General features: G+C 47.3%; 1 non-coding gene across 1 annotated transcript; it reads left to right on the top strand.

Annotated features, from left to right (window-relative positions):
- Nucleotides 1-9,766: 9,766 nt before the first annotated feature.
- TRNAT-AGU (transfer RNA threonine (anticodon AGU)) lies at nt 9,767-9,839 on the top strand. The gene has a single exon. It is a non-coding gene; the product is annotated as a tRNA-Thr (tRNA).
- Nucleotides 9,840-10,183: the final 344 nt, after the last annotated feature.

Genomic DNA, 10,183 nt, shown 5'->3' with positions numbered 1-10,183 from the left:
ATGTTTTATGCTGAGGGTGGTGGAGCACTGTCCCAGGTTGCCCAGAGAGGTGGTGGATGCCCCATCCCTGGAAACATTCCAGGCCATGTTGGCCGGGGCTCTGAGCAACCTGATCTGGTTGGAGATGTCCCTTCTCCTGGCAGGGGGGTTGGACTGGGTGGTCTTCAAAGGTCCCTTCCCACCCAAACCATTCTGTGATTCTATGATTCTAAGACCCACTGAGCATGCAGATCTGCCCCGCAAAAGGCACTCCTCTGAGTTTTTGAACAAATGTGCTGCGATGAGGTCGCGGCAGCCGGACAGGGCTGGCCAAAGCAGATGGAGCACCCTGACAGCAGCACAAGGGCAGGGAGATGGGGGTCTGCGCAGCGTCATGTTCCTGGGGGTCGAGCTCTGCCCCCTCTTTGTCTGACCACAGCCTGACTTGCTTGGCTGGAGGTGCCTTCACCTGCCTCATCCCCACCTGTAGGTCACGGCTGACCTAAGCTGGTCTTGCACAAGCCAACATATTGGCTTGAGTCTCAGCTGTGAGCATGGGTGACATTTCAGAGGTCTATCTACCCAGAGACATTAAGATCCCTGTGACCCTGTCACCTCGCCCTTCAAACGACAGGAAACACCTCTAAGTACATCGTAATTGATTTAGACACCATCTGTTTCTTCACTTATGTGAAGAGTTATTGATTTCAGGTTAGTCCCTGGAGTGTTTATTTTGTAGAAGGCTTGCTGTGAGCTTGGTCATTCAATCTAAAACTACCCCATCCATTTGCTGATAGCTGCACCCGCAAAAGGGGAGACCCCCAGGGAGGTCACAGACCCCCAGGCTGTACCCGCTTTAGGGGAAAATCCTTGCTTTTCATGCACGTTGGATAACTCTACTCAAATCAGAAAGACTGCGAGGACACGTCCCAAAGAACAGTGGTCTTTTCACATGGAAAGTGCACTGTTTCTTCCCCATAATTCAAGCCTGATGACTTTGAGCAAGGCACATTTAATTTGCTGTCATGCTTTGCTCATTAAATCTCCTGAATTGCTTTCTTTACTAACATACTTCTTCTAAATTACTTTATTGCTTAACTGAATTTATTTACTTACAAGGATAGCAGAAGAGGACAGCGGTTCCTTGCTGACATCACCCAAAACAGAAAGCGATAGTGGCAATGGAAAAGCACTGGATTCTGGGTGCTGCCAGCATGTTACACGAGTTCTGGACAAAGCAGCTAATGCGTCTCTCAGAAGGACGTTTCCCCAAACTCAGGGGCAGATTTTCAGATTACTTAATTGTCCCCAGATGTTGCTTGTCCAAATGAATACACGCCATGCCCCCTCAAGCACAGATTTAATGGTGTGAATAGCACAGAGTAAGCTATGGAAAGTCTGGGGTGATCCTTCAGTGTCTTATCTTCTAATTGACAGGGTTAATGATGGATTCTGTTGGAAACCACTGAACTCTGAGCAACCAACTGAACAAATGGAGGCAAAACAAATGCTCCTTTAGCTTCTTCATCCCTACCAGTCATTCAGGTGTGATGAATTATCTTGTTTAGAATGTTTTTCATGAGTTCATTAGAATGGCACAAGCCAAAAAGAAGAGAAAACATGCTGGTGGTTCTTTGCAGTGCCCTGAAAGACAATGAACAACAGCCTTTCCAAGCGATGCAGAGGGAGTTTTGCTCAGTATAAGACCAGAAATGAGGCCGTGTGCTGTTAGAGAGTCTAATGGGAAACAGATTTCAGGTACAGCTTCCTGAGGGCACCCAGAAGACAGTCCTCCACCTAACCCTGGTCATTCTGGATGAGCCAGAGCTTCCTTCATCCTGCAAAAGTGCCTGCTGCTGGCTTGAGAGTAGTTAGGAACGTCAGTAACTGCAATAACCCAGAGTGGAAATATTTGCTCAGAAATCAGTGGTTCTACATCTGCTTGATGTTCAGTGAGTACCCAAGGGTCCGTAAGGGACCTAGTGAATTATACCCTCAGCCACAGTATGAGAGTCAGGGACCCTCTCTGTTCTACTCAGCCCTGGCAGACCCAGTACTGAGTCAAGTTCAGCCTGCTCAGCTCCTACGTCTTTTCTGCTGCACATAAGTTGTCGCCTGCCCTCCTGATCAGCATCGGCATTGCTCAAGCAGGAACCAACACACAACAGCGAATGAATCCTCACCAGGGCGTGACAAAGAATAATGCTTTGCCTGGTGGTCTCACGATGCAGTTTTCTTGCCACTTCCCACCTATTTTGTCCCTTCTGCCCACCATAAGCTAGGTGGGAGCCCTTGCACTCCAGACAATATCATTGGCATTCCAATGAGATTTTTACAGCACATAGTTTTAAATCTCCTCTTCAAATTGCATTAATTCTGCAAAATTACCATGTGGTGCTGTCACAGCTACAGCAGTTACAGTCTGGAGTGAGTCTCCTGGAAACCCAATGGTGTGAGAGATCCTCGTCGTGTACGGCTTCGCTCCTGACGTATCTCCTGTAAATCTCACAGCACATCACAATGTGTAGCTCTGTGTTAGACCATCTGTGCTGGTTTCCTCCTTCACACTGGGTGCTGTAGAGCAGCAATGTGAAGGTCATCGGTGCAAGTGGAAGACTTTGCCATTGCCTTCAGCTTCCCCTCTGTGGGTTTTGTGGGGTGAGGTTTCCAGTCACGGGGTGAAGGATTGTCTGCAGTACCTAAAAACTTCTGAGCTCTTCATCCCCTTCTTGCTCTCATTTCTTGCTAGCTGGTATTTGGAGGAAAGCAGACAATTTGCTAGATCCAGCCAGAGGAGGTTTTAGGACGAAGCGTGGCTTGCTGCCATTTAGCTATTTGCATTTGTTGCATTCCTAGTATTCACATTCTTTTCCTGCAGAGCTGTGAGGAGTATTTGAACTGTCAGTGGTGCCGTGCTTCCCCAAACCTTTCACGTGAGCCTTGACAAGCTGAGTTTTTGGAGAAGAGTTAAATGAGGAGTAGGCACTGACGCTGCCAGGGACCAGCATGGAAGGTTCACCGTGCTCTGGTTTACACCGCAGGGTCTGATTTGTGACGGAGCAGAACGACAGTGGCAATATTTGTTTATTTTCTCACTAAAATGCTGTGGTTTATGGTGCTGAAGCAGTACAGCTTATAGTTCTGCTTCTGCTGAAGTAGGTACTTACATCAGAACAGAAGTGTAAATCCCTGGTTTTATGCACTTTATTAACCTATCCTAGCAATTACTGCATGAAAACCTGTGGATGGGAAATTACTTTTGTTTCTTCTGTTACGAGTAACATGTCAATCAGCGTTGACACTTACTCAACAGATTGAAGTAATTTTTCTTCTGCAGCTAACACAAGTGCTGGGGGCTTTGACATGGCTCAGAAATAGTTAAAACTCCCGTAGCTTAGAATTAATCTGTAATTAAGGGCATCTGTCTATAAAACATCCTCCTCTCTTATGGGCTGTTGTGCTGACAGGTGCTGGTCGCTGCCATGAGCTGCGGGTTTGTTCCCAGACAATGACAGGGCTTGTTGGAGGCAGCGCCTCCACCAGCCCCTCCTGGGACCATCGGGCCCTTTGTGTGATGGGGACCAGCTCTCCATAGCGGTGGCCCTGGGCTCATGCAAGGCTTGGGGTGCCCGCGGCAGAGCAGGCTGGTAGCCCACACCTGTTAAACACTGACTGCCAGTTGGAGAACAAAACCCCGTCCTTCTCGGGGGTTGGAAGCAGCCAATACAACACCAACAAACACCAATTCATTATGTTTCACAATTATTCCTGAAAATTGTTGGAAAGACAATTTGGCTGTGCCTGCAAATCTCCTTAGGCCACTAACAGCCATGCTTTGTTCTCTGAAGAAGTTGGATTTTGCTCTTTGCTAATCTGAAGGGGGTCAAGGGTAAAATTTTGACCAACTTATTCCAAGGGCACTCCAGGGAGAGGTTAGAGCAGCCTAAAGAGGGACAGCCGCGTTCCAGAAATAACTCTTGTTCTCTCCGCACAGGGAACAAAACGGGCACCCTTGGAACAAGATGTTTATTCCAAACAGCAGACAATTTTTTTTCCCAGAGCTTGAAGAAACACTTGCTGACTTCCAAGAAAACTTTACAAGGGTACTTTAAAGGAAGTCATGAACTGGAAGGTAACGGTTGCCACTGGGCTTCTCACAAGAGCCAGCAGCCAAGGAAAGCCTGGGAGAGTCAACCCAAACTTCAAGGTTCATTTTAAGGCCAGAAGGAACCCCATGCCATATAACACTGTATTAACCTTTTCAGCTTTCACTTATCTAGCATCACTTTCCCACTGTTAGAATAATTTTTAAAAAAATAATCTTTCAAGTATGGCTACAAAAGCAATAGCAAAATCTGGTTTTCCTTCTGCATGCATCAGATGAAATGCTGAAACTTGCCAGGTTTCTTCTAATTGACAGTATGCAGCTTACCAGCTTTTGGTAGAATCACTGCCAGGACTTGTTCATGCTGTTTACAGAGCCCATCACATTGCCAGGCCTTTGTTTGTAGGATGAGGTGGTCTCTCACCAACAGTATCGCACAATGTGAACTGGAAGCTGGGCTCCAGTGGGCTGTTATCGTTGGCTTGCTAGAAACCCGAAGTGACGTAACAATTTCTTTTGCTGTAGATAAAGAGCCCTGTAAATGATGTCACCAAAGGTCGCTGATGCTTCAGGATGGATGTTTCCAACTATGGAAAACAAACATCTCGGCTTTGGTTTGTTGCTTTACTGCAAGAGATGCTGCCCATTGCTGAGCTTTGACCTTTACATAGCAGTGGGAGGTCACCATCCTGAGAGTCCCTTTATGTGACTTCTGTTCAGAAAATATTTTTGAAGATTGCTAAGATTAGCCATGATTCATGCCAATAAGGCCTAATTTGTCGTACACAAACATTTCCACTTTGTAGCAATTTCCCTGATCTCTGGGTGAAAGCAAAGAACACACTGGAAGCTTTTATTTTCCATGAAAAGCAGAAACATTTTAACTGTCAAGTTTAGCTTTTCATACTCCGCATCTCATAGGTAAAACTGGGACAACTCAACAGCGTTGTCAAGCAGACTGGATCAGAAAAAACAGGCATGCAGACAGGAATCATCCGATAGGAGAAACAATCTAAAACATTTTTTTTCTGGTGCTTAGAATCTGCAATAATCATTGGGGATCTATTCCTAGACTGGTATTGCCATATGGTCAGACAACATTGAAGGCTGTTGCAGCTAAACAGATAAAGTTTAACTGCCAATGTGGGTAAGTGCAATGTATACTGCTCCACGAGCAAACAGCAGCCAGCATGATGGGACCCACCAGGACAAAAGTCAATCGTGAGAACTGGAAAAGACAATTGTATTTGATAAACACATCAGCAAGATAGGGCTTGTTGGGATAGAGACGGTAAGAAACACACATTTTATCCCCAAATTGTGCAATTGCATTAAGTTCCCTGCTGAATTCCTCAACCCTCACAATCATCAGCATCTCCCACCAAATTCTCTTTACTCTAATTGAATCACTAACAGTTGAACAAGGTGATCTGTGTGGCAGAGCCCAAGCAACCAGCTTCACCCGGATCACTCCTAAATGTGCATTGAATCATGCCTGACGGTGGGATGACTTCTACATCTTGCCATATGAGGAAGAAGGGTCTATTCCAGAAGAAAAGTAGATTATGTCAACAGCCCAGTGAAGCATTGTCCTCACGTATAACATACTGGTGCTGGTTTTGAACTGAAGAAGTATCTCATGTAAAAATGCTGGGGGAGAGCCGTGTATCTTTTTGATAATCAAGTGTTTCTTAGAGTAGAAGCCAAATCATAGCACCTGGCTATAAACGCTGGTTATATCCAGACAATAGACTCTGAAAAACATGTTAAGAGTTGTTTTCTTCTTATCTTAACTCTCACCGAACAAGAAAATTCAGCCCTAGTGCCTTCATGAACAGTCATTTCATAATGACCCCAGACAAAGGTTTCATCAGGACTTGGCCAAGGCACTGTGTGGAAGGACTTAAGGGTGATTCAGGTGCTTCAGACTCCACTAGCAGAAAGTTCCTTTATGATCGAGCCTGTTGGTAACAGTGGCAATCTGCACTGTGTGGACCTGTGCTCGGCACTGGTGAGGCTGCCCCTCGAATACTGTGTGCGGTTTTGGGCCCCTCAGTACAAGAAGGACGTTGAGTTGCTGGAGCGCATCCAGAGAAGGGCAACAAAGCTGGTGAGGGGTCTGGAGCACCAGTCTGATGAGGAACGGCTGAGGGAACTGGGGTTGTTCTGTCTGGAGAGGAGGAGGCTGAGGGGAGACCTCATTGCTCTCTACAACTGCCTGAAAGGAGGGTGCAGGGAGGTGGGTGTTGGTCTCTTCTCCCAAGTAACCAGTGATAGGACAAGAGGAATGACCTCAAATTGCGGCAGGGGAGGTTTAGGTTGGATATTAGCAAAAATTTCTTTACTGAAAGAGTGGTCAGGCACTGGGACAGGCTGCCCAGGGAAGTGGTGGAGTCACCATTCCTGGAGGTGTTCAAAGAACATGTAGATGTGGCACTTCGGGACATGATTTAGTGGACATTGTGGTGTTGGGTTGCCAGCTGGACTTGATGATCTTGGAGGTCTTGTCCAATCTTAATCATTCTGTGATTCTACAACCTAGCAAAAAGATTAGCATTTATGTCTCATTTAACAATTATTATTCCTTCTAGTCTTCTTTTCTTTTCACAGGAGCATGGGATGGGCAGGGATGCTGGCAGACGTCAGACAAAACTTGGCATCGGGGGGCAGCCCCAGTGCTGTCAGGGCACAGCACGGCTCGGCTGGTGCTCGCTGGTGTCAGCAGTGAAAGCGCAGGGGTGGCAGGGACGGCTCCGGGTGCGCCAGTTGGCCCGCTTGTACAGTCAGCAGTGACACCTCCTTTCCAGGACAGCTCTCAGCGTCGCAAGGGTCTACCAGCGAGGGGAAAATACCAAAGCATCTCAGGACACACTGACTTTGAGAAATGCAGCTGCAGCAGTTTCGCTGAGGAAAGCCGTGAACCAGCCTTTCCAGCACCAGCCAGCCTTTTACATTCACACCACTCCATCACTTTTCCATTACCAAAAGCATTTATTTCTCATCAAAATTCTTCCAGCACCAGTACGCTTTTAAACCACATCTTTTTTCTAATCGGGGTCTGAAAACAGCCCATACCAAATTGTTTCCCCTGTTTCCTTCTGCCAGCCAGTGTCTCCCATGGCTCAGCCATGTGTTCCTAGGCTACACGCCCAGCTGCTCTTGGAAGCCACACTCCAAGCACATGTTCCTGCATGGGATGTTCATTATTATTTTCAGAATTATTTTATTGGTGTATGTCCTCACGGCATGCCCCCAAAGGGCTGCTGTCGGCAGGATTTGTACAAAGTTGCTTGATTGGCTTCAGGCTTCTTTGTGAGTTTACCCGATGTCACGCTCAGGCGCTGAACCCATGCCAGGTAATTCATCATTTCTCCTTAAATGCTATAGACAGAATCATGCTCTTAGCTTGTCGGATAAAGGCCTGAGAATTGCTTTTCAGCCCACCTAATGAAGGTTTGTGTTTTTCTATGCTTGGGAGCATGGATGGTCTTAATTTCCGATTTCTTTCAAAGAGAGCAATTTTCTCCCACAAAAAGGACCGGGAATAATAGATACAATGCGGCTCATTCTGAGTCACCCCTTAACCACATGGACTGATGTTTTCTCTTTGTACATCCTCCAACTAAGACGCTGAAACTCAGAGTTCTCCTTAGCTGCTGCTGTACATTTTCCCCTGCCATGAGACACGTCTGTGCCTGAGGGTTTCACCACAACCACTTTCCTCTCCAGGCTGGCAGAGTCTCCATGAACATTGCCCTCAAATTTGAGGTACTCCAGGCTGGGCATTTCTATCCTGGATCTGCAGGACTTGCCTACTCGATGTGAAGAAGCCAAGGCATGGTGCACAAGGGACTCCGTGGGGTAAGAGCTGGCTTTGTCCTGCGCCTGGAGACCATCCGAGCAACAGCCCATAGCTCAGCACTAAGGCGGAGGCTCTATATGAGGTCTCCCAACCAGCCTGGCACTGCACTTCTACAGGAATATACACGGGAATGACAGAGTTTCTCATTGTCCAACCCCTGGTCAAATGCTAAATATGAAGTTCTGTTCCACTCCTCTGCTTCTTGCTCTCTCCACATTCGCCCCACATTTTCACTGTTTCACTCCCAGCTGGAGACTTAGACTTTGAGGAGTGGCCAGTCACACAGACCGTTGGATTCAGTCCATTTCCTTGAATTGGCATCTTGAAAGCTCACCCAGGGAGGATATTCTCTGCTGCGGGAGGGAGAATGGGCTGAGGTGTCCCTGCCTTGCCCACTGACAGTGGACAACCTCTCTCAGTTTGCCTCAGCTGAGTAAATCACAACCCCAAAAAGCAACATCATGGTTCTCAGCTGAAAGAGCTCCAGTCAGTCAAGGTGGATGCTGGAGCTACAGCTGACAATCAACCGTACCACGTGGTACAACTTGGATACTGAAACAGGCAACCCAGCAGTATCTCACTGAGGTAAGTGATTGGTAAAATGCTGCCTTATGGCAGGAAAATTTCCACTTTCCCATCTTTCCTACATGGTGGGGCAGACATCAGACAGATTTGGACAGGCAGTGAGGTGGCTTGAGCAGCCTCTGGAGTGGCAACAGCCCTGGCTGCCTCAGTGACAAACAAGCAGGGTTCCTCTGCGTGCGCTGCGGCGGCGCGGGAGGCAGCAGGGCTGGTGCTGGCCACGGGACTGAGCTCCCCTCCCCCTTGGAAGGCAGTGGAACAGATAACACCCCCAGGGCTGTCCTCCAACCTTCCAGCAGCATGGGCATCCTGATGGAGCAGGAGGTGGTGAGCTGCCCTCCCACACCATTCCACCATGAACTCAATGTGTCCTTGCACCAACATCATCATGTGGCTTCAGAGACTGGCCCGCAGCACCTGGACCAGGTGTTCTTCATGCAAACCCACAATGGGCTGGGAACATGCCTTTGGGCTTACCTCAGTGCCACTGCCCGCTCAGTCCCCCATGTCTTCTGTCATGTGCCCGCCATCCCTGCTTCAAGCCAGGCACTGAAGCTTCCCAAGTCCTGTCAGTTCACTCATGCCTGAGGTGGCACAGATGGCAAGAGGGTTCCTGGGGGGTCCAGCACAAGAAGAAGGAGCCCAGAAAGCAGTGCTCTGCGCGTGGCCTCACCACTGCTGAATCACTGGGAGGATCAAGACCACCCCGAAAAACCAGATGCCAAAGAATAGCTTAGAAATGTGAAGGGGCACACATCAGCCACAGTGCCCAAAGCACATCATGGACTCCTAAGAAACACTTGACATGTTTGAAGAGCCGAGAGGAAAAAAAAGTAAATACACAGGTGATTTCCGAAGGAAAGCAGTGGGATATGAAGTTATTTTTTAGAAGCTTAACTTCTTTCTTTGATAAATTAGTGCAACAGCTATGAAGAGGCAAAACATCATTGCTTCTTGTTTGTAAACTTCCCGAGCTACTCGGCTGGGGAAAGGGGAGCCGTGCATCGCTCTTGATGTCCTCGCAGGGATGAGCTGAAGGAGTGTAAATCCAGGTTTGGGTTGACCTGCTGCATTGCTAGTTCTGTGACTCTGATGTTTGTGTTAGTGCCATTTGGAAAGAGAACAGAAAGTCCTTGGAGCAGCACAATGTAGCAGAGCAGGTTTTGTTTCACTCAAGAATTAACAGAGAAAATTACTATATGAAATGTTTCCAAAGCAAAAAGCACACAAAGCTCAGAGGCTCCATAGCTCAGGGGTTAGAGCACTGGTCTAGTAAACCAGGGGTCGTGAGTTCAAATCTCACTGGAGCCTGTGGGCTCTGTATCTCCCACAAAAAGTAGTAGCTTTATCTTTCTGTTTTTTTCCCAAAATGTTGTGGGTGTCATTTCTCAGAGCATCGACCCCAGCCTAGGTGAAAAACAGGCACCATGTAGTGTCTACACCAAATAATAGGCAATGAGAAGCAGAGAAAAATAGCAATGGTGAGAGTTAAACCCTCAAAAGAATAGCTAAAAATATTTTTAAAGTATACCAATTAAAGACACAAAATACTTAATAAGGGGATTTAAACCCTTCTGAAGCCTGCAGATATTGTGAAGCCCATTGATGAACAAATCTGGAATGGATGCTAGATATTTACAGTCAGATCTGGTTCA

The sequence above is a fragment of the Chlamydotis macqueenii genome, chromosome 20, assembly GCF_036417535.1.
Source record: "Chlamydotis macqueenii isolate bChlMac1 chromosome 20, bChlMac1.mat, whole genome shotgun sequence".
NCBI lineage: Eukaryota > Metazoa > Chordata > Aves > Otidiformes > Otididae > Chlamydotis > Chlamydotis macqueenii.
The sequence above is the reverse complement of the archived record's forward strand: the minus strand, read 5'-3'. Positions and strand labels throughout refer to the sequence as shown.